Source organism: Rhea pennata, chromosome 1 (genome assembly GCF_028389875.1).
Source record: "Rhea pennata isolate bPtePen1 chromosome 1, bPtePen1.pri, whole genome shotgun sequence".
Classification (NCBI taxonomy): domain Eukaryota; kingdom Metazoa; phylum Chordata; class Aves; order Rheiformes; family Rheidae; genus Rhea; species Rhea pennata.
Genome location: NC_084663.1, coordinates 3,194,656 through 3,220,005, shown reverse-complemented (window position 1 = coordinate 3,220,005; position 25,350 = coordinate 3,194,656). Strand labels below are relative to the sequence as shown.

Below are 25,350 nucleotides of genomic sequence, written 5' to 3'. Positions count from 1 at the left end.
AATTACCACAGTGTAGTTATACTGTAATTGTTATTAAAGTGTGACCTAAAAGAGACTCCATCTGTGTAAAACTATTTACATGTGTATATATACACACATGCATATACTTTATATATATATATATATATATATACATACACACACATATATAAATACAGATCTCTTCTTCCGTAGGTGTAATTACAGACCTACATCATTTATATACACAGACACGCTGTATTTGTATTCTACGATGCAGATACTGTAGGCGGTATATGCATGAGAAGAAAGTTATAAACTCTATTTAAAACATGATCATTACTCAGAGCGTTTGACACCTTGAGTATCAAGAGATACATTTGCACTGGAATAATATTCTGTTTGCTAATCACTCAAACACAAGTTTCCTATGAGTTTCTCCTCACAGACAGCAGAGTCCCAGCAACAAACCCAGCCTTCGAAAAAGGCCAACAAACATTTCCTGCCTGTCAATTAATAGCAAAGAAAAACTGGCTGTGCTCAAAATAAACAAATACAGTCCAAATTCCTCCGAGCAGCGGCTAGGCGCTAAACTGCTGAATCAGCTCGTCTGTAACAGAGCAAAGTAAAGCAGCCATCAGAAAAGCACTTAAAAAAACAAAAACAAAAAAGCCCTCTTCTTTAGCACAATATCAGAGAAGGCAACAGCTGAAGTGCGTATTGTAGCATCTCCGCTAACAAATGCCTTCATCAAATTTGTCTGGTTTGTGCATGTGTGTGAGGTGAGCATATGTCTCTATCAAATATTTCTGGCGGAGACATTTATAGGCAAGATGTTCTGACTGCCCCGTTTTCTCTGCATTTTATGAAGCAGTTGCAAGAGAGGCAATTTTTAAGTGCCGTTACCAGCATGCTGAGGCAAGCATTGCTTTGCAAGCATTAGTTGTCACACACCACTCTGAGGCTGAGGCCTGCAGGCTGCAGTCCTTTCATTAAATGTGGACTAAGACAGACTTTCCAGAGTTAATGTCTAGACAAGGTGTTGGCTGGATGTATCCCTATGCAAAACCACTGTGCACCACTTCCCACTGCCATCAGATCTGTGGCCTTCGGGACTACCATTTCCAGTCTGCTCTGAGATTGCAGATAGTATTAAACAGGCAGCAGCACCCACCAAACACCTTGGAAAATGCAGCCTTGGTGCTTCTGTGGTGGCTCCAGCTCTTCATGAGCAGATACAATATGGCCCATTCATTTGCCTACAGTCGTCTGCTCTCCCTACGCAGGGCTGAAAAGTCCTTTTGCCCCAACTGCTAGGATGTGAACTGCTTGCTCCAATGAAGAGACGAGCAATGGGAGGAGGTACATTTCTGGATCCACCTCAGGGTGGTCCTTTGTGCAGCGGGGCATTGCTGGGATACCTCCGTCCTCAGTTTGGCATCAAGTTCAGCCCCGGTCCCAGCCCTCCCACACACCACCTATAGCACTATGAGGCTGCCAACATGCATGTCACTTTGGCACTGAGAAACCCTGCAGCTAGGCAAGCAAAAAAGCAAAGTGACATAAGGACAGGGCTTGCAAAGTCGGCAAACAGGATCACACAACGGGCCAGAAATGGCAGGGATTTGACTTGAGCTACAGCTTCCAGTCCTACAGCTCTTTGCAGCATGACAGTGCTCTGCTCTCCAGCCCTTCAGCAAGTCCTGATATAGCAACATGGAGAAAGGTGGATCTATAACATTTTGCGATATGAATCGGTCTGTATTTTGGAGAAGACACTGATGTACCTTCTTCCTTGACCTGCTCTAATTTGAAGTGAACCCAAAGAAGAAATCAGGAGTTTCTCCAGCAGCGCTGGAAATGAAGCAGATAGCAAGTTTTGTTTTTCATCACAAAGCCCCAGCTGTGCAAAAATAACTGTGGAGAAGTAAGCAGCAGTGACTCTCCTGGGTCAGCATGAATGAAATTATGGTCACAAGGGACTCTGAAAGCCATACAGGAAGAGCAGGATGAAGAGAGTCACAGTTAGCAATAAACTGTAAAGAAGATGAATAAGACTATACTGAAAAACTAGATGCTGACAGCAGGGAAGAGCACAGCCATCCATTATCATAAAGTGCTATGAGATCAAGAAGGCTTGGTCTTCAAAAATGCAACAGCACAATCATGCAAGTAGGAGAGTAGAGATGTTCCTATTAAGAGAAAGGTGGCTCTTCATCAAGTAATTATTTTCCAATGGCAACTTTAGGAAGACTGCAGAGGAAAAATGACTATTGTTAAGAAACAGAAATACCCTTAGAACTTGTTCCTGTCCTAGGGCCATGCAGGTTGGCTGGTTCAAGCAGTGAAATGAGATGACCCGTCGGCCATTCTTGTTTTTAAACATGTTTGTCTTGTAGTGGGAGAATGAGAGACTTCAGGAGGGGCCTTGGACAATGGGGGGTGTGATAGCAAAAGTGTTCAAGAGAGAAAACTCACAGATTCTCAGGGTGAGGATATTGTGTTGGAGACAAGAGACCTCTTCAATGCTGGGCAGCAGGATGGTCCACTAAAACACTCACTAGGTGATGCTGGAGAGATCTGCAGGCCACTTATCTGAACTCAGCCATGGCTGTAAAGCACTGAGATCAGGTAAGAGACCTCTGATCAGCACCCATGCAAGAGGTCCAAATCTCAACCAGTATGACACAGGTATAAAAGGACCCTACACGAACACTCAGATGGCCATTCAAGCACCAAGCCTGCTTTCACTCCCTGTGTACACTCCAAGCACTAGAAGGAGTACAGCTTTTCTCCTAACTTATTCATGATATTCTAGCAGTCTCGACAAGTTCATCCCAACTCCACTCATGCAAAAAACAAAAGCTTGGAACATTATGAAGGGTATTTTCAGCAGCACGGTGGGGGGAGAGTGGGGAATCTTCAGAGAGGCAGCACCACTCCTCCAGAGTATGATACAGCTCGAGGACATGAAACGGTCAGAGAGGGAAGGATATGAACACAGGCCAGCTTGTTGCTGCCTTTTCCCGGATGTCAGGGCCTCCCACTGGGATGCAGAGTCAGCTACAAGTTTAAGGGTTTGAAGCAGAGCCACTGCGGGGAGCTGTTTCCAATTGATACGCAATAAGCACAGAAGAAGATCCCAAAATCAAGCTGCCTATCCAGCCAGCAACACTTCTACCCCCTTTATCCCAGCATGTCCTTACTCGCATGTATGTTCAGCCTGCATGGAAACGAAGACATCATAAGCTGCCTCCCTTACCAAAACCCTCACCTATTTCCCCACACTAACCTAGCTTCTGGCCTCTAGTAATTGCCAGAGGTGCTATAATACACAACTGGAGTTTGCGTCCTCCAGCTGAGCAGATAATCATGTGGTAAGAGACTGCTGAGTAACATCTAGGAAACACAGGGTAGTAGTGCAGAGGTAAGACAACAGGGAGGAGTGTGGTCACCTTCCCAGCCCTCGCTGATCTGGGGACATGCAACAGAGCTCGAGTTCAGGCAGGAAAGTCACAGGAACTCGTGCAATGGGACTTTGATAATTTTCTACTTTTTATCCTGCTGACAACCATGGGAGAAGTCCCCTCACGACAGCTCTATGAGGATGCAATATAACAAATGAGATAATGGCAGATACTGCTGATAAAATAAAAAACAAGAAATAAGGACAGAAGGCTGTTCGCTCCCCTAAAAGAAGAATATGAGATAAAATTACTTGATCACAGCAATCTGCTACCTTAATCATGGGGACCCTGCTTTCACTTAGCTGAGATCCTCTCCACCTGGGGGGGTGGGGTGGGGGAGGGGGGAGAGGCTCCCTTCCCATCCCATTAGAGTATGAGAAGGGCATTTACTTGTAGCACCCCTAAAAGATCTGCTAGATCCCAAAGAGGCCCTGATCATGCCCAGACAATGCATATCATTAGTATTATTAGCTAATAATTATTAACTATTTTTGGCTTAAATGGCTTAAGGTAAATGCGAAGAAGCAGAGGTGCAAAATTCCCTAGGAGAGCATCTCCTTTATTCCTTGCAGAAAGCATCACACAGAGAGCACTTTAGGGCCTTGCTGCACTTCATCCCTTCCAGACTTGGCCATGAGGGGAAGATCTGGGATGGGTCTATATGTGCCTGTTCTCATGGTCGGTCAGCCACTGTTCAGGGTTGTCACCCCATCCCAGTCTGAAATCCAGCCCCGCTGCACCCTTTGATGCAGTGAGAGGGAACTGGATAGAGAGCAGGTGATGGTAACCCAACACTTGCTCCAGCTGTTCAGCCACAGGCAAGCAATCGGCAGGCTGTTATAAATAACAATCAGCAGCTCTTGCATAAAGCCAATGGAACAAATACATACATCCCTTAGGAAGCAGGGGATGGATATATGGACTGAGGCACAGTTCAGATGAGACTGAGTCAAAAACTCATCCGAATCTCGCAATCTAACACTCAGTCACAGTGCAGGTGTTGTAATGCAGGTGTATCTCTTCTGCAAGGATTGTATGATGAACCCATCCTGGCTTTTCCTATAGGTCATTTAATTCCTTCATATCGCTGGGCAGGAAAATGGATGTACTGTTTCTTGGCTTTGATGAAGAGCTGAGATCCAATAATGAAAGTGCCCTCAAAACAGTGTGTGCATACAAACACACATGCACAGTCACCTGCCTGTGATTGCAGCTGGTAAGTACTGACTAACCTGATAATCAGGAAGGAAGAGTGTGAATTTTGCAACTTCAAAAATCTCATCTGAATTCTGCCTGCTAATCCAGCTCTGCCGGGACTGCTTCTAACATGCCAGCAGGTTCAGCACAGCTGCCGTTTAAAAGAAATCTCCTTACTTGATCTAAAAATACTCAAAACTCATGCCAACAATAACTTTCTACCATACCACATTAACTCTATATTTATAACTATAATGTCTTTGTGACATGCACCCACACATTGTCCCCCCAACAGATCCAAGAATTCTCATCTCAATAAGAAGGGTTTTTATTACTTCAATAAGCTATGATAAAATCCAGACAATTCATCTATTCCTAACTCAGGAGCGAGTTTCAACACCACCACTACATACCCATGTCAGCATGGGCAATGCAGAATTTCTCCATTCCTCACTGGAGATGAAAGGACAAAGTCTCCTGAGGGTTAACACAAAGCTACAAGCACTTCCATTTGAACTGTAATTGAAAATCAATAAGATTGGTAGTTTGAATACACATGTGCTTAAAACATGCTTTTAGGAGTCAGAAGCAGGAGTGATTTCTTCTCTTGGCCCTGATCTGAAAGAGACCTTTCAACTTCTGGCTTCTGATCCACCACCTATAAAATGGAGATAATCTACTGTTGGGTAGTTCACTCAAGCTTAAAAAGTGCTGAGGGACATAGGTGCATGAGATGCAGTCACAAAGAACAAGTTGTTATTAAATACATAAAATTGGGAGGCAGTGAGGGATGCCGAGTCTTTCTGGGGATATTTTTTTAGAGCATCAAGGAAAATTCCACATCAGCAATTCTTGCTACATTTGACTAATATCAGGAATAAGCGGTGCCAAGAAACCCAAAATGAGATCAGCATCTGAGTGGGCAAAGTGCTGTGCAAGACACAGCCCAAGCAGTCTACAAAGACATTATCATTTCTGTGGGGGAATAAAGAAACAGACACATTACATGGCATGCCCAAAGGCACTACAGGAATTTACAGCAGAGCTAAGATTCAGTCACAAAGCTTTTAAAATCTAGTTTCAGACTGTGTCTAGCTTTCCTCCCTTTTCCATAGCTATCAAATCTTTGTTTGGCAGAAGGTGGTGGAAAATGGGATGGGTGACAACTCAAGCACCACATACAGGATTCACAGACTCAGTAATTCCACCTGTGGAAACAGCTGGAAGAGAAAGGTATGAAACCAGTTTTCTCAAAGGATGCTGGTACCAACATATTTTGTGGAAAAGGCTTAGCTATACACTCTTCCCTTTCCAGTGTGTATTCCAGTTTCTCCAGTTCAACTGACTGGCATGGGTCTCCTTCCTGCTAATAAACAAATTGCATCTTCTTTGCTCATTCCCTCTATTTGTTTCCAGCTTGCTTCCCATTGCTGCATAACCTTGAAGGTCCACCGAGGGAGAAGCAGAGCAGACGGCTGTCAGAGGAACACATCCCACAGTGCTCAAAGCATCATGAACATCCATTAGGAGGGAGCCCATCTCTGCTGTCAAAATAATGGACCTTGCTACGTTACTTGACCTCTGCCCCATGCAGCCTGGGCCCCAGGAATGGCATTTTTTCATTACATGTATTGCAGGCAGGCTCTGGAAAGGAGAGATTCATTTCACTAAAGAGGTGAAAGAATGTAATGAAGGTGAGAAGGGCAGGGAGATGGAATTGCCGATGGAGACTCGCCTGAGCTATGGAGTTGAGGTGCTCATCCCCGTTACAGCAGTGGGGATAAGGAATGAATGACAGAACACAAGGTTGGAAAGCAGACGGTCCGACTGCTTGGTCTGCATCCTCCCCCAGCAGCCGGTGGTTCTTTTGGGTGTGAGCCTCAGCACCCAAAAAAGAGAGATGCTTCTGTCACATTGAGTGAGATCACACCCGCAAGATGAGACCAAATACGGTCCTTGAAAGATTGTTGCAGAGGAAAGAATAAAGATGCCACCAACTGCATCCCCCTCTTCAGTTGCAGGGAAAACTGCCACACAGTGCTCCACAATCATCCATCAGCTACATTTGGGGGCAAGGGAATAATCAAAACAGCACTGCCAATATAGCTCCATTCTGAGCAGAGTTATGCCAGACTAGAAGGGCTTACTTTGGCGTGACACATTGTCCTTCCATCACGGGAACTGCTGTACTGATAAAAGCACTTTAACAATACCAGTGAACGCCAGGCAGAATATCTAATTTATTTATTACAGCCCAAGTAGCATAACTCTTATGGTAGTAGAGGCCTGAGGTTCAAGCAATAACATCTGAGCTGGCTCACACCTGGCCTTCAACTCTGGCTGCTAGGCAGCTCTGATGCAGCTGCCCCCTTCATATCTGATCCGTATTTCCACAGGTCCGGAGCAGAAACACAAACCTGCTGTTACCAAGCATAGACCTCAACTAAAACCTTCCTTTTGCCCATCCCCATTCACAGCACAGTTTAAGGTGTCATCAGGAATCCAATCGATGTGACGTCACACGTGTAATTGAATTATCTGTATGTTCAGCAGACCGTTTCCACTTGCTTTCCCCATTGGCTAATGTTGAATTATGATGGATCATATACAGGAATATATGAAACATGCATGAATAACCCAAGCATGCATTTTTAATGATGCAGTCCTGATAACTTCCCCCTCCTAACGAAATCAAAATGAATTAAACACAAGTAGCTGTCAGTGGCACACAAAAAAACCCCTCATCATTTAAATGGTAACATGAGATGTTCGACTGAATTGCAGTGTGACTAGGACCATTTGTTGTAATGATACTAATTAACATATCTATCCGTTTAAAGTTTCCAGTGAAAGGAGTAGCAGCTTGGGTGATATTAAAATGGTAGGAAAGAAAGGTGGCAATAACGGGTTGCAGGGAATGAACAGCACTGGACTGAACAGGGTAGTTCAGATGAGATGTCAGATGAACAATCTGCCCATAAGAAAGTGTCCCCAGATACAGGATAGAGCTTCTCAGTATGTTCATTAGAGAAAACAAGAGAAAAAAACAGCAAACCCATATAGTCAGAAGTGATCCAAGTCAGGCAGACACCACTGGACTTCAAGAATCCTTCCTTGAGACATTACGACAGCCAAGTTAACTCAAACGTCCCAGCTGAATGGTTTAGCTGCAGTGACTCTTCCTTGGGGTAAAGAGTGTCAGAAGACTTCTTAAAGTCCTCTCCATCCCTATATTCTCTGATTTTACCAGCTATGAGCAGAGGAAAAGGACCCCTTTGCATGGGTAGCCTTGCATCTTGGATTTGCACTCTGCATCACTACCAGCCTCTTACATATGCATTGCCAGATCTACCTTATCCTAGACATATTCCACATGGGCCCACATCTATGTGTTTCCATCTATCCGTGCCACCTGGATACCATGGCATTCTTTTGCTTTCTGTCCTATCAATATATCAATATCAGTTATCTAACATACCCTTGTATGCATTATGTCCAGGGTTATAGCTTCAACTGCCTGGGATAAGTGTTCTGATTGTAAATCCACTAGAAAAAAAGGGGCAGTAACTCCTTTAAAAAAAACAATTTTAAAAAGGATGCCTTCAGGGACTTTTAAAGAGTTCAAGGCATAAAGAAGAAAAATTTGTCCCTGCTCTGCAGATCACAAATTTCTGCTATGTTCAGTGAAAATCAGACATTTTCGTCTCATTGCAGATTTAGTATAAAGCACAATGTCATGGACCTTGTTCCTAATTGCAGACAGAGTGGACACAGTGGCGTAGGATAGAGTCACTAGAGATACCAGTATGTGTCTCGTAACAAGCTCATTAACTCTAACACCAAATCTCCTGTTCCTCAAAAACTGTCCCAGAGCCCCTCTCTGGATTTATTCAGAGTATGTTTAAACAGCAACCTCTGCTCTTGGAAGACATGTAGAGAGGAAGTCAATGTGCTTCATAATAGAATAGCAAAGGGTTACCCTTTGCAATTAATAGCAAGTGAGTTAAATAAATAAATGAGAGGTCATTTATCTTCTCCAAGTGGGTGGCTAGCATGCCTTATTTGCTGCTGCAAGAATCTGGCAAGTCAAATGCTCTCTGCAGCTTTTGAAAAAGACAGGATCTGTGCACAGCAGTGCTGCAGTAAAATACAACTCAGGGTGGAAACAGGGCACGGAGAAGTCCTTTCCTGAGGGCAGCAGGACAACTCACTAAGGGAATAATCTCATTTCCATCCCAGAGACCGTGAATTCACTCTTCTCATGTACCACAGCTCAAGCAGTTTGTACAAGTCACTGCCACGTTCGGACTGCCCACTGCAGCATCTCGCGTGCAGTCAGGTACCCGTGCAGTGTGTCTGCACTGACACAGCTTTTCCTCACTCTTCCCTTACTTCACTCAAGTTATTTGTACAGAAAATAGATGCTAGTAGGTATCTCCAAGCAGTGATGTAAGGGATTCCTGGAATTCCACTGTCTACACATGCCTGGATAACCTGACTAAGAGGTAATCTAAACCACTTTCTTAAATACCTAAAATACCTTAAATCCCTGCCTAACATGCTCTAGGTGACTCTGCTGAGCGGAGAGGTTGGACTAGAGGATCTCCAGAGGTCCCTTCCAACCTTACTGATTCTATGATTCTACGAAATTCAAGGTAACTTCGCTTTAGACATCCAAGTACAGAGCAGTTCTGCTCCCTCTGCACCGCAGGGAGGGTACCACTTCCAGATCTGTCAGTAGAGCTAGGAGGATAAATACATTATTGATCCGATCTGCTGGGCGGTCAAGTACTACAGTTACAGACTCATCAAGCGGCACAGTTCAGCAGCATCCACCACACCTGCCAGACAAGACCAGGATCTTGTCTGGACCACTAACACTTTACTGCCCTTTTGAAGAATAGCCAAGATTTTTGAGGAACTGATATTCAGTCAAAGCAGACTTCACTTTTCATAATCTTGGCTTTTCATAACAGAGTAGTTTTGTGAGAGAGTAGGAGTGCTCTCCCTTGAAGGACTCGTCGGTGACCAGAACTGTGAACCGTTCTTTACAGACAAATCATCCCTGCTTGTGCATGCCTACGTCTCTTGGAAGAGCATAACAGTTCTATTGAAAATTTTCAAGCTAAGTGGGTTCTTTTTTTTTCCCCTTTCCGTTTTTGCCTTTCACTAACTTCTCTATGGTATGTAAATGTTAAATCATGGTATAATTTAGAGACTGGTTTGTTTATTTTAAAGAGAGTCGATTCATCTTTCTTAAAAAAAAGAGAAAAAGAGAAAAAAAAGACACTTCATCTTTGTTAAATTTCAAAAATAAAACCACTTAATAAAAGCTACTCAGATACAGCACATCATTGGGAGATGTTTAAAATGCAGGCAGTGGGTTTTTAACTGTTCCCAAGAAACACTCCTATCGAATAGAATGAGGGCCAGGAGGTTAAAACACAGCCATCATAACCTTTATTGCTTCATTTTTGTGAAGCCATTAACCACAGGAGGACCACAGATGTGCCACAGCTCCAGCAGCTGGAGTGAAATTCAATACCCACATCAGAATCTAATTTATGATCAACCTGTTGGGAGGGGGCGGGCAGGCCAAAGCACAGCATTCCTACATACAGCGCTATGGGGAAAAGCAGAGATGCATGGGGACCTAGGAAGAGTTGTGCGCTGAAAGAGCCTGACCATACCTTCTGCGTGCAAACACATGCACATGCAACTGAAGTCATGCAGAAGAATCCAGTGCTCACATCAAAAATGAAATTTTACACGTGGAAATTTTGCACTTGAAAGCAGCTGAACCCCAACAACATCCAGTTTTGAACCGATGTTTCGGCTGCACGTGACGCCTCAAGATGAAATCAAAGTGCCACCGCGCTTGGTGCAGGACACGCTCATCGGGAGCAACGGTCCATTCCCTACAGAACACACAGGCTACATACACAGAGTGCAGGAGGCACGTAGAGAGGAAAGTGTTTTGCCTGAGGTCATACTGCGATCAGCAGTAGAGCTGATAGATAGAATGATCAATGATAGAATAGATCAATGGCTCCCGCTCTGCTAATATATCGTATTGAAGTTTTTTCTGACTACCCTTCATGCCTTCATGTTCTCCAGATCTCCACCAATCTGAGCTAACTTTTCGTACCTACCACCTGCTCTGCTTCATTCAGCCCCTTCTAAGGAAATTGCTCTTTACCATGCTTTCCCTTTTTATAGTGTCTGCCTGCTGCAGTCATTTGGGCCCTTCTGATTGTCAGTTCCTGGGTATAAGGTGCCCCATTACCCAGAGCATCACACAGTGCTGGAGCCTGGCAGTGTGATAGCACATCCTGCCCATATGTTGCAGCAGAATTCACCGTAACAGCATCAGAGTTACCTCAGGATCACTGTGACTGCCAGATGTGTGATCCCAGCGAGAGACCAACCTGCTCATCCACTCGTAACTCTGAATTTATTGGTGGTGCCCTTGGTGACTGCAGATACCATAAATTCTTCAGGCTCCTTTTCCCTCTTAAACGAACCTTAAACATTTTTCCTAAGCTTTTAGCAGTTTAGGGAGCATTTTTAACAACATCAGAGAATTAATCACTTAGAGATGCTTACAGGCTGGATCTGCTGACAACCTTCTTGGCTTCCTAAACTGTATGAGTTCATGTTGCAGCCTTGTGTCCCCACTCTAAAGCCATCTTCTCTGCATTCTTTGCAACCTTCAGGTGTATGGCCCACTGCCTGGGCAGGTAAGAGCATCTGGGCTTCTTAGAAAAACCAGAATAAGTCACTAGCACTGGAGAAAAGAGATAGGGTAATGCAAAGAAACAAAAGAAATGGACCTACCTCAGCATGCTAATCAAATTCCAGATTAAAATGGGGAGACATCTAACAGGAAAATCGCTTTCAAGATAACCCTGCTCTGAACTTTTCTATAGCTCCCACTGTCTTAATGTTGAAGCGCTTCACAATTCCTAATTGTTCACGAGACCCGTGATGGAGCAGAGAAATGCCATTACTGTCACTTCAGCAACAGGGAATTGAGCTACAAAGGGTGTTTACATTCAAGTGAGCTGCCCTCAGCTTCCCTCATGGTTAATGGAGAAAGAGAGACATTTTTAGGACAAAATTAATCTGACTTATTTTAGGGTGATTTCTGTCTCCTACAGGATGAGATCAGGTATATCCTCAAAAGTCTGATTTTCCTTCCTGGACTTGAATGGAAAGTGATCTCCTATGGATGGAGATTTCTAAATTTAGTGAAATAAATTCTCCAACATGCATTTGAAAATGGTGGATCCACAAAAGTCAGCAGCAGAGCAGATAACTGAGCTCAAGTTTAGTCTGATGCTCAGATCAAACCATAAATGAAGGGCCAAGAGGAATGAGACCAAAAGGCCATCCAGCAATAACAAAACCATGGTAGCTTGAAAGAAGCTATGTATTCACAAGGAATGAAGAGGATGGAGAAGGGAACCCTGAAATATTGCAAAGGACAAGGCCAAAAGAAATTCTGTCAAGGAAACAAATCAGAAGAAAGAGACCATCATAGGAAATGAACTCGCATGCTATCCATAAGATGCAAGACGTATGGGAAAAAGTTAGGAGCAAAACTCAATGACTATTCCCAGTGAACAGAGATGGGACAAACCATGGAGACCCCAGTCCCAGCCTTAAGTTCGAGGAAGAAGTCAGTCCTTTCTCAAATCCACTCTTCCCACTCTCCTCCTCTCCCTACCTTTTTTTCTATTTTAAATAACTATAGAGAAACTACGAAGTTCCAATAGGATTTGGAAATGAGTCCAAGGTCACCCAGAGAGCCGATGGCACAGTGCAGGATACAACCCAGAGCTCTCCACTCCTATCACAACACCCTAGACCTTGACACAGGGGATGGGATGGAGTTAAACTCCTGCAACAACTTTCTGGACATTCAACTCCGATTCCAAACTCGGCAGCAACATCCCACTCAATTTAAAAAAAATACAGCAGTAGGTTTGGAAACATGGCGACAACGCCGATCTGTGAATCTTGGAGGAGGGAACTGCACGGAGGCCGCCAGCATGGGTTTCTGTTTGAACGAAAAACAAACAAATAATAGCTGGGCTCTCCACATGCAATTAAACAGCAGTTAATGAAATCACCTGCCACCGACAGAATTGACAAAACATAGAAAATAAGTCATGTCAGAGTCTGCCAGAGCATCTCTGGCAGGGACAAGGGGCCTGATGGCTGGTGTATATTTAGTGCCAATGAGATCATCTTTCCTAGCGGGGCCTGCCTTCCGCAGCGTGAGGAAGGGCAGCGCTTCCATCGCAAGGGCAATACGCACGCTTTAAGAGGAAAGCGCCGGAGATTTCCTTAACAGGGAAGAAAGCAGCACAGTGGTAGCCTGGGCTAGATCACAGAACAGGAGGCAGACAGGGACTGCAAAGCATAATCAAGATGAAAACCTTGGAGGGGTGGGAGGAGAACATAATATCCCTCCCAGTATCTTAAGCACTGGCAAATAATGCAATGAGTTTGCAGTTATTCAGGTCTTTATGACTGTTGCTCAGCCACACTCTGGCATCACTTGTAGTTTTGCAGGGGAGGCAGAGCTTGCATCTGTCCTTGCAGCTCTGGCTCCCACCGTTCAAGCTGAAGACAAATCCTTGCTAGCAGTGTAGGGTATATAACACGCTGGTGAATGGTCCTGCATCTGCATGCACACGCATTAAGCCAAAAATTTGTTAAAGGCACAGCATTGGAACACTGGAATACTAATTGCAAGGGTCTTTTCATTGCTCACCCCCCCATCACTGATCCTCAGAGCTGTCAGTCCTCAAAATACAAAATTCAGAAGTCAGACTCCTAAAATTATGAAACTGGCTTAAAAATCATGAGTTATCTATGCTCAGTTTTTAGCTTGTTATTATAGTTACTAATAATTAGTGTCAGGATGCATTTGCAGCTTTCAGCATTTAGATGTCACATTTTACTGCTTTTCCCTAAGCCCAGGCAGGAAGACTAAGCAGCCCCCGTCCCCTGAAATCGGAGCCTCTCAGTTACTCACCTCCCAAAGTTGAAGCCATACAACAGCTCTGAACAAACAGATGTAATACACCAGGGTAGCCCTGCACTACTCACCATCCTAAAATCTTTTCTTTTCCCCACTATATTATGATAATTTATTTCACTACTGGGAATCCCAGGTGAGTTCTATTCTCGAGCTTCCGAGCAGACAAAAATGCTAACCTGGCAGAAGTTGTTTAAAAAAGAGCTTAAATGCAGCAGTCTCACAAGATCTTGCATCTCTCTGTATATTGCATGCTAAGATAAACGTGCAAGGAAAACAGAGATACAAATTTGGAAACATTTTCCTTTTCTCCATGAACAGTAAGTTAGCTAAAAAATTAGAATTTAGGTGGGATTTGGGGAATTAATTTACACTCTCACAAGGGGAGAAGGGGCTTGAAAGCATCAAAATATTTTGACATTTCTATTTCACCGTAGAAACGTCTATAAAGAGAGCTAATTAAATAAAGAGAAAAGGAGAGGCAAGGAGATCAAATAACCACAAATGGTTGTTTCAGAGTCCATAAAACTTGCACATTTTTGGAGGTTTGTTTTGCTGAGAAAGAGAGGGGGATGGAATCAGTTCTGATTTGGCACAAATTTAATTTTCATTTTTTTTTAATTTCTCACTTCTGTGAGCAAAATCTGTTATTCTCATTGCAAGAGACAGACAGACCAACAAATACTGAAGCCTAACATGATGCCAAAGTCCTATCACTTACAAACACAGTGAAGCTGTCTGAAGAGCAGGGGAAATACATTAGCATGCACAACATGTCCTTATCGCTCAGGTTAGCTCTATCATCAATATGTTCCCTTAGACCCCGAGGAGATAAATCGATTGCATATGAAATCCAACAGTAACCAACAGAAACTTGTAAGCAGTGGGGAAATGATCAAAGTACCCGCAGTATGCGAAACCACATCCACCCCAGCAGATATCATAAGTAATAACTCCCTCTGATAACCTCGCCTTAATCAACCATATGACAAATGAGGCAAACACAGGGAGATTTGCACAGTGCAGGTCACTATGTTTAATTAGATTTCATCAGAAAGGTTCTGAAAAATTAATATGATGAGGTTTCCGCCAGTTTCAGTGATAACCTTTTCCTGACATTGCTAGAATTTATTGCCATCCATCAGTTCAGAAAAAGTTACAAGTCGTGCTGGGGAAAGATGATTCCAGACCACAACCAAGAGTATCCCAACAGGGTGGGATACCAGTGTGGTTGGCATCAGAGACAGTGGTTTGCATTTTCAGAATGCCATAGACACAAGCGTGTTGAGGTCCTTCGCCAATGTACCACATCAGCTAGTAAAACAAGCTGCAGGAAAACTTCCAAAACCAGCTCAAGTCCCTTAGGGGTTCGAGCTTCGTTTTGCAGAATGACCCAGCCCTGTGAATCATCAGCAGAACATGTTCCAGCAGGACAGAGGGAAATCAGAGCTGAAACCCACAAGCTAGCAGCTCCCAACTTTTCTCTCAAGACTTGGCTTCTCTTGGCACTTCCAGAACCCCAATCGTACTTCCACTAGAACCTGTGAGCACGTCACTCATTTCCAATATGTTTCTGGGCTCACTGCACCAAGTGGGATCCCAGCTTGAAAGCATTGACACAAAATCCTAATCCAGCTCAACCCCTTTTAATTTAGGAGATGAATGACCATCCCAGCCCTAGGGATCACAGCTGGCATAACACTTACCAAGACACAGAAAGCTAAGCAGTGACAGAGGTAGGGCCATGAAAAAGGCATTAAACTAGAATTCATGCCTTCAGAATATAGTCAAGTCTTTGGAGGTAGATGCCTCTGTTCCAGTTAGCACACTTGCTGGTCACCCTGGACACAGCATCCTGCGGGGACTTTGCTGGAGTCACAGCTTTTATTAAGTCTTAATCTAGCCTTCAACCCATACTTCTACTTTTCACCAGCTCTGATGACGTTTTCTAATTTTAAAGGAGGTGAAGGGTTTGCTGGTGTTTCTTATGGTTTCATTTAGGAGAGGTGAAAGGCTGCAGACAGGGTTTTGGGGGGGGGGGGGGGGGAGGGGGTAGGAATGACAAGTGTCAGACCAAGCAGGAGCAGATTCCTGAATCTTGCATAGTGACACACATCTTCACTCCTACAGACACCATATGGGTTTGTGGTCTACAAAAACCAGCACGGCGCTCACATGCTTCTCCCAGCTGGACGCTTCATGTTCACAAGTCCAACAACCATCAATCAGTCAAAGCCTTGTTGCTTTCAAGCCAGACTGCCACCAGGATGAAGAAAAAGAGAGAAAGATCATGCAGCATTGAAAGCCCAAGTTGTTAACTCAAAACAAAGGAAGCACAAGAGGAAAAGACCAAGTTGGGGGGCCAGTCCTCATGGTAGGCTTGCAGTTAGCACTAAAGCTCCCTCCTATGAGTACAGACGCAATCACTGTATTGCAGATGCTGACTCGCTGCCCACTGCCAGGGAACTTGGATGCGTGTAGGGAAGAGGCAAACAGAGACTTAAAACTAGCGCAGGCCAAGAGTCGCTCACTGTAGCGAGGGGAGACACATTGCTTTTTGCCTTTTACTTAAAAGATGGCTAATGAATCAAACCTCTTTTTCGTGCTCTTTGGGCATCAGCTGGGGGGAAAAGCTCTTTTTCAATAGCCTAAGGCCCCCTCGTGCATGCTGCGGTCTCCTTTCTAACTCAGATAGCACGGCCGCTTACACTAGTTTTGTTTGCCATTACAAACCCACACTATCTTTGCTAAAAGTGTCTGCAAGGATTTTCTGGATAAGCCATTCATGAGACCGCCAGGGATAATCGCTTAAAAAACGGAGACCTCCAGGTGTCTGCATAGTCCCAGCACATAGGTCTACACTGTTAGAGATGTGGAGTGAACATGGGCATTGGGGTGGAGGGTACTTCTGCACGTCCACCATGCATAGCTCTTCACCATGCACTGCCATCGGCTGCACCAGGTGGCTTCCCCCAGGACAAACTCGCCCACAGTGGGGCCAACTCCAAGCACTGCCACACCAGACAGTCTTTGCCACTTGGCCCCAAGGCCAGGGTTTGGGCAGAAATGCCCAGCTATCTGTCACAGGCTGAGCGACATCTCCCCCAGCTTAAGCATCAGCAGCAGGGAGGAGAATTACTGTTAAACAAAGCATTCCCCCAGGTTTCCTCAGGGGTTTCCCTAACTTATTTTGAAGAAAAGGATTTGTAGAAGTTGCCTGGGGAAACTCGTTAAGGCAAATTATTTTCATTGAGCAGTAGCCTATAAATGAAGCCTGAAAAGCACGGATTTACACAATTTAGTAACATTTGAAATATATATTTTATATATATGTACTAAATAATAATAATATAATAATATACAATAATATGCTAATAAAGTATTAAATGTACTTAAGTGTGTGTATATGTATATATTTAAATACATTTCAAATTTCAAGGAAAAAATAAGGAACCTTGATCATGACTGCTCTGTGTTCAGTCAGCCTGACTGTTCCCCGTTGTCTCCGCAAACCAGCCATTCCTAGCATCTGGTAGATGATTAAACCATGTCAGTATGGACTGCAGCAAACAGGTGCGTGATCACAACACCATCACTATGAGGAACATGGGCTGAAACATGCACTTTGCCCCTAGTCCGGCTGAGAATCTCAACAAAGGTTTGGGAAACATGATGAACAAACAGTGGAAAGAAGTTTGCTTCATGCAGCCATACCCTCACACGTGCAATGTGATCCCTGAGAAGGGCAAGCAGGCAGAAAGCTTTGGAGAGCTCAGTGAACTGAACCTGGGCCTTGTTGTTAGCATATTTCACTGCCACTAAGTTCACATCCTCTGGACCCTTCCCCCTTCCTTCCTAAAGACAGAAGCTGTCAAGTTTTGATGTCTACATCAATATCCATCTGCAGCTGAACCAGCTATCAGTCATCCGGTCAAAGAGAGAAGACAGAGAGAGATGAGACAGACTGCAGAGATGATTTTGGGAACAGACACCATGGCAGAATGGTGAGGAATCTGGAGAGAGTGGTGGATGGTGAAAGAAAGACGGATGCACAGTGCCTTATCAGGGACTTGCTGATATTTCAGCTGGCTCCCTGATAACATATGGAGCTTAATCAAATATGCAAATGACATCCTATCTGGGGACAAGGGAAAGAGAAATAAAGTCGGAGATGATGCATTAAAGCAGACCAATGAAATAAGGGAGTGGGTGAAGGTTTCTTCTTTTGATAAAATTATTTCAAAAGATTAAATTAAAGCAAAACTAATTAGGAGAACCACACTTAAGCTGACTTCCCATAAGAAGGGTCAGCAGGCAAGAGACATTCAAATCAAAAGCAGATGCAAGAGGCACTTCAAGGGCTCCCTGAAAAGTCATTATCCCAGTCAAAAGGGATGCAAGGCAAAAGAAGAAGGAATGACAAGAGCCATTTTGGCTGGAGGTCTGCATTATATGGAGCATGCAAGAGCTAAATAGTCTCTCTTTGTCTCCCAGAGAGCAGAAGCAGCGGGTGAAGAATGAAGCTGAACACATAGTGTCCCACCTAGAACACTGCTTTGGGAGCAAAGCGATGAGGACAAACAGAAGTACATAGATCCAGGGCACGAGGACATGTCTGCTTCTCCATATGTCCCCCCCTGCACTGTCTCCATCAGCAGCATATATTGGGCTCCCCCCTGCACTGGCATCTCCATCATGCCAGTATTGCAACCTAATTGCTCCTCATCTCTTGTACAGAGCCAGCGACACTGTGCAGGAAAACATCTATCCTGAAGACACAGGTGACAACTGTGGCCCTGGGAAGGGACTGCAGGGCTCACAGATATCAGGAAAGTAACCTGCAGCTGGACATTACTATCTGCCCTTTTTTGCATGCCCTTCTTAATGCACCCCTCTGTATGCATAGCACACATCCTCCCCCTATCGTGGTAAAATTCAGTTTGGCTTCTTTGGGGTAGAAACCTGTCAGCTTCAAGCTTCAGTTTCTTAGGAAAAGGCCTTGAAGAGATGATGGCACAGCCTGCTGCCTTCCCCATTGCAACGTGTCTGCTTAAGCCTGCTATTTCTCCTGGAGTTTGGAGTAAAAATGCATGGTGCAGTACCACCGATGCAGGATGCATGGGAGCAGCCAGCAAGCACCTCTAGACTTTGAAGTACAGATTGCATCTAGAGGGATTATATAGTCATTTTCAAATCTCATTCCACGGTCATGAGATCCCATCTCTGACAAGACTCTGAGGCACTGTTAAATCAGAATCACCAAAGAGTAGTAGCACTCAACACATGTATGCAAAACATTCAGCAAAAGCACAGCTCGGCCAAACCCTGCACACAGCCCAGGGCTAGCTGGATAGCTGAAAAGCAGAAAGGGCTGTCTGAGGGAGAAACATAGAAAATTAGTTGCTCTCTCTGAAAAAGCAGACTAACTCTTGCTGAGAGCAGCAGCCTTCCTAGCAGACAGAAAAGTTTTCCCACTGTAGTTAAATACTGTAAGGAACAACAAGCTCACTGCAGCATGCTACAATGACAAGTTGTAGCCACAAGTCCCAAGGTAATATAGATGAAGGGCGTAAGAAGCCAAGCATGAGCCTGCAGTGACAGAGCAATTAATACATATTTGAAATGAGCATCAGCCGCACAAGTTCTGTAGCGGATCCTGGATCTGTTGTGGAATCCTCTGATGTGGTTTAGGGCCTGGAGTTTTGAAGCAAAATATGGATCACAGAATCAAAGGAAAATCCAGGTTGAAAGAGATTTCAAAAGGGGTCCAGTCTAACCTCTTGCTTGAAGTAGGGTTTGCTCTGAGGTGAAACCAAGTTGTTCAGGGCTTTATCTAGTCTGATCTTGAAACCCTCCAAGGACGGAGGCTGCACAGTTTCACCAGGCAACCTGTTCCAATCCTTGACTGTCCTCATGAGGAAAAAGTTTTTCTTTCTATCCAGTTCGAAGCTCTCATTTCAATTTATAGCTCTTGTCTCATGTCCTCCCATCACGCACCACTGTGAGGAGCCTGTCTCCATCTTCTCAATAACATCCTTGTAGGTACAGGGATCCCTTGATCAACTAGATAGATCTGCAAGTAAATCCCTTAATCTACTAGACATGTTCATACAGCCTGGGACAGTTCCTCTTTGCTGCTGGGACTCACTGCTGACATGTTCATCTTGCTGTCTAGCATGGTCCCCAAGATCTTTCCAGAAGAGTTGATGCCCATCCAGGCAGTCTCCAGCCTGTACTGTTGCAAGGTGCAAGTCCACCACAGCTGTAGCCCATCACATTTGTATAGTTCCTGACCAAATTTCATGATGTTCCTGTTGTCCCACTGCTCCAGCACTTATAGGTCCTACTGGATAGTAGCCTTGCCATCCAGTCTGACTCTCCCAACTGACTGCAGCTCTGAGACTGGCAGATGCACAGGATAGTGTACAAGGGAGCCTACTTTCCACTCAACTCCACCTCATGAAAGGCAGAGTTTAAGAAAAGATGGATCCCCAAGGCTTCAGAGCAGAAGCGGAAGAGAAATAGCACAGTACAACAGCCTAGTACTGGAATGCCCAAACTTGCATCCTTTCACAGGATGCACAGATTTCACCTGTGATGGTAGTATCTGATCTGGCCCTTTTAGGCCATGCTGGTCTCTAGTATCACCATCTGATGGCAATTATGAGACACCAGCCAAAGTCCATGTAGATTCATATGACCATCTCTCCAGGGGCTCCCTGTTGTTACTACAACATGAGTCTCAAGTACACCACAGCTACCAAGTCGCAGCTTTCTTGATGGTATAGCCAGAAAACTCAACTGCTCTTCAGGCATCTACACTTGCAGTGACCTCTCAAAAAATAGCTGTGTATCAATGTAGGATACAGACAACTGCAGGCTTCACAGACGTCAAATACAGATGGGAAGCAACATCATTCCATCACAACTGAGTGAAACACTGACTCCAGCTGATTTAGGAAGCTGTGAGGAGAGGCTAGGGTGAACAAGCCCCTCTTGAAGAAACCAGCTTCCCAGCAGGAGCCAGGGCCTCTACAGCATGTTTTCAGAGCAGTCAAGTCCACTTGCCAAACAGTAAAAAAAAAAAAAAAAAAAAGAGAGAGAAAGAAAGAAAATAAAATATAAAGACTTCTTCATAGCACAGGGAAGGAGAAGGAAGTCGAGTTTCCCTGCTGATGTTCGCAGAGCTGTCAGCCGTATAATATCCTCTAGGGAACATCAAAACCGGGCAGGATTTCTCATCTCGTGCATATTCAGAAACCCCCTCGCCTGGATAAGCATTGAGGATCACTGTCTGTTCCTGCCGTTAACAGAAGCCCACAAACCTACACGTGACAACCTATGGTGCTCTCATTAGCTCCAGCTCTTTGGATGGGAAGTGAAGTAGCATAGGAGCAAAAGGAGATATTCCTCCCCCCTCTACATGTGAGTACATCATGTCACCAGCCCACCTAGTGCTCCATCACCTGTGGGTCTCTGCAACATCTTCCTATCTCCAGGGCTCTCTTATCTGCTACCTTTCCTCCATTCTCCTCTCCTCAGCCTGGCTGATGGAACGAGGTAGCCACAGCTACATTGCCAGAAGTCAGCAAGGCGTCAGAGATATGTTCATATTTAACCCAATTAGCTGCCTGAGAAAGCCAAGCTTCCTCAATGTAGCTGAGATGGGCCAGATGAGAACTGTAAATCTAAGCTTTCAGATCTTTCCATGGTGTTTTTTCTCTGCATCCAAAGATAGCAGGGTCTCATGGTTTCACGGAAATACAGTGGGTCCTTCACAAAACCATCTGATTCTGAGAATTTTCTACAAAATAGAGGAGGTACCTGGTGGGAATAGCTGACCACATTTCGCAGCTGTCTGATCTGAATGAAAACTCGTTCTTAATTGCTGTCCAAATCTAAAAATTACTTCAAAGACCTTAAACTGATGGAACTTTATGAAAAAAATGCAGGCCATAGAGTGAAAGAATTGATGTTTAAGCCCAATTTCTTTCTAAGAAGCTTAGCACAGAAGAGGCTTTGAATGAAGTATTTTGATCAAATAAAAACTATTTCTTATGGGGAAGTTTCAAGCAAGTGTAAATTACTACTACTTTGGTTTCAAATCAACAGTTTAAAATGGACAAAGTTTTGTTTTGATCAGTATTGCATTTTCAAGGGCTGTTCCCAGTTTGACATTTGCAAACATAGACTGACAGTTACACCCGCTTATAAACATAATTGCAAATAATACAGATAATTGCAAATAAGTTGTATTTTTTGAGTGAAAGCTATCTACACAAAAACAATGCTCATAAGTTACATGCTTAAGGAAGGTCTGCAAGGAATTCTGAATACCGCTACATTCCCCTTGCAATAACAGGTATTAGCAACACCTAATTTGGCCAGACACACTAGAAAAATCTGAAACATCCATAAAAAAAACTATGCAAAGTATTTCCATGGGTACTTCTCTAGTTTTCTGCTGCCACTGGAGTGAAGAGCTAAGCGTATAATGAGAGCAGGGAGAACATGCAAAGGAGAAGAAAGAGTGAATTTCAGCATCTACACGTTTTAGAGGAAAAGGGTTTGTATGAAGAACATACCCAGGAGCAACTCCCATTCCCAATAGTTAATTGCATTGGTGTTTGTAGAGAGACAAAACTGACCTTGGTTAAAATAAAGTGGGGCCCTGATACCTCGTGGAAACAAAAGCTTCCTGGAAATAGATCACTAAAACTTCACAGAAATCCTGATAACGTTCAGCAAAGGTTCATTCAAAGCACTTCCACTGCATGTAGGATTTCACTTTGCCTGTGCAGCCCACCAGGCACCCTAGAGTACACTAAAGCCATGGCAATGCTTACTAATGCAGTGCAGAAGCACAGGGGAACCCTGCGGGCTATCCGACACAGCAGGAGGTAATTACAGGTATTGGGATCTGACCAAAGCACCATAAGATTAAATAATTCTCATGAAAAAGTACCGCAGGATCTTTAATGCCCGCAGGTGGTCAGGAGCTTGGTTTTCCATCTCATCCCATTTGTCTAGTTCAGCTGTTTGATGCGTTCCCCATGGCTTAATATCTGAGCACTTTACCATCTTTAGTGTATTGATGTACCTAACACTTCTTTGGGCAAGGAAAATATTTTCTTCACTTCACAGCAGAGAAAATGGGGTGTGGAGGCACCAAGACACAGCAGAAGCTTCTGCTGGATTAAAGAACTGAATCTGGCAGTCTCTCAACCCACTCATCACTGGGCAGCTTTCCCCACTCCAAAGACGATACCAGCAACCATCAGGTGTGAAATCCAAAGGCTCTGAATTCTCACACGAGATTAGGACTGGGGGAATTTTCCCTTCCCATAGGGCTGCATATTTGTCCTATTTATACCTTCATCCTGCAGGGCAAGGCTGTGCTATGGACAAACCAGCAGCATCAGAAGGGCCTGTTTCTACAGTAGATTATTCAGTGCCTTCCTGTTGGTCCGCACATGTAGCTCTGTGAATGAGCAAGGGTTGCAAAATGTATTTTGCCTGGGGCAGTGAAATAGCTGAGGCCAGCCTTGTCATTCTGTTTCACTCACTCTTTTCCTACCCTATCTCTATCTTAGTTTCTCCTTCTCTTTCTTTCTTTGTTGTCTTGGTTACATGGGCAGATTCCTGATATGCTGCTTGTTTTCATTTTAATGATATGTTCCTATAAAGCACAATATTTTTCCTCAGTTGTATGTGTCACTGGATAAATTCCTTTGACACATGTGACATTTGTATATCAACTAACATATTGCTTTATGACTGTGGGTATTTTGCAGGGCTTTCATGGACTGCACACATCAAAATCTGATATATTGTCTGTATCTTTCATATAAAGATACACACACAGAGAGAAAAAGGCTTAAACTGCAGGAAAAAATAAGAAAATTTCTTCCAAAACCACCTAATTATCTGCAGCATGTCTTCCAAAAACAGCTTAGCAGATGCTACTGTCTTGAGGCTAATCAATAACTCCTCTCTTCATGCCGTCAGAGGTGCATCACTGGCTTGACCAAGGAGCTGCACTGCATCAGGAAAAACAGCAGTATGCACCGTGCATAGTAGGACTCGGCGGGACACAGACAATGACAGCCCCTGGCCTTCATCCACAGGTATATGGGGTTTCATTTAATCCTACAAAGCTCTTTCCAATTTACCCATAGGCAAAATTTATAAAAAAAAAAAAAAAAAAAAAAGAAAGAAAAAAGAAAACAAATCAAGCTTCATGCTAACGCAACAGGTTGCATTAGACTTGTGGTATCAGTAAGGTATTTCCCTTTCTCCATATTTAAAAGTGTTCTTTTGATGCACCAAGACCAAAAGCACAGCTTCAAAAGGACCATGAAGCCTTGCAGGGACTGAGCAAAGACAGGCGAAAATCCACAGACCTAGGGCAGATATAGCAACAGAGTTGTTCCATGGCCCCCGGGAGGGGAAGGCAGGCTGATGTTAGGAGGTCTGATACCACTAGAGAGCCCTGTAGAAGGGCAGTGGGTCCAGCAGAGACTACAATAGGAGAAGTCATAGAAAGGATGGGGCAGAATCTGCAGGAAATGAGAGTTTTGGGGAGCTTGGACCAACTGGTCCAAAGCAACCAGCAATAGGTGTTCATGGGGAGCCCCACTTTGCACAGGTTGAAAGGGAAAGGTTGCCTCTCCAGTGGAGGCTTATCCAGCTGATAAAGATCTCAGCTAGGGGCTCCAGCTCTGCCCTGACACACATACTCATTGCACTAACTACCACAGGCAAAACATTCATCACATTAGAAAAAAAGGGAATAAAATGCAGCTTTCTCAAGTTACATCAGCCAGCACAGCTCCCCTCATCTCGTGCTTTACCCTATAAGGATGTCCCTGCTCTCTACCACACACTGTAAAAATGAAAAGCTTTTACTCCTATTTTCCCTATTAAAAGGAATCAGTTCTTGGATCCTGTAATGTGACCTGCAAAGGCAAAAACAGGCCCATGTCTCAGTTTGCCTCTCCTGAAGCCTAAAGAAAAAACAAAAGCTTGCGAGTGCAGAGAAGCAGTATTCATTGTTATCTGTTTAGGTCTTTTGGATATTTACTATTCAGATCTCAGCTACCCTATTCTTTCCCCCTAAGAGACTGGCTGCAGAACTAAACAATTTATTATGGTATCACAGATGATAGGGAAGCAAAACTTAGTCAGGGGAGATTTTTTTTTTTTTTTTTTTTATTACAACTGTTTAAAAAACAATTTGGCTTCTTTTCCACATGCCTGAACAGACTGTTAAAAAACCTCATCCTCTTTTCAAAAGCATCAGTAGCCCTTCCGAGGTTGAAGACCAGGTTGAGACCTGACATGTTGCCAGAGGCCAGGATCGTGTTCCCCTTGTAGACCTCTCTCAGGACAGGATATCTGCCTTTACAACTGCACTTTTTCTCCACTTTACGTGTGAAGAAGAAATAGATAGATAGACAAGACTAGCACTTTCAAGTCTTTCTTATGTATCTGCGAACAAATGACTCCGCACTCCTCTTGTGTGCTCTGTCCATCATATACACAAGCCATAGTGGGCTGCCTTTTAATAGCATTTTTCTTCACAATTCAGAGTTATTTGCAAAAGGAATTCAAAGAGAGATCAACACCCATCCCACCCCATCCCAGCCCTGAGGATTTATCCAAAGGGCAGTTCTTTGT

The 25,350-nt window shown here is 44.0% G+C and overlaps 1 protein-coding gene across 6 annotated transcripts in view; it reads right to left on the bottom strand.

Moving 5' to 3' along the window:
• The window catches only part of PLXNA4 (plexin A4), a 466,810-nt gene that overhangs the window by 392,866 nt on the left and 48,594 nt on the right, over positions 1–25,350 (bottom strand). The gene's annotated exons all lie outside the window — the stretch shown is intronic.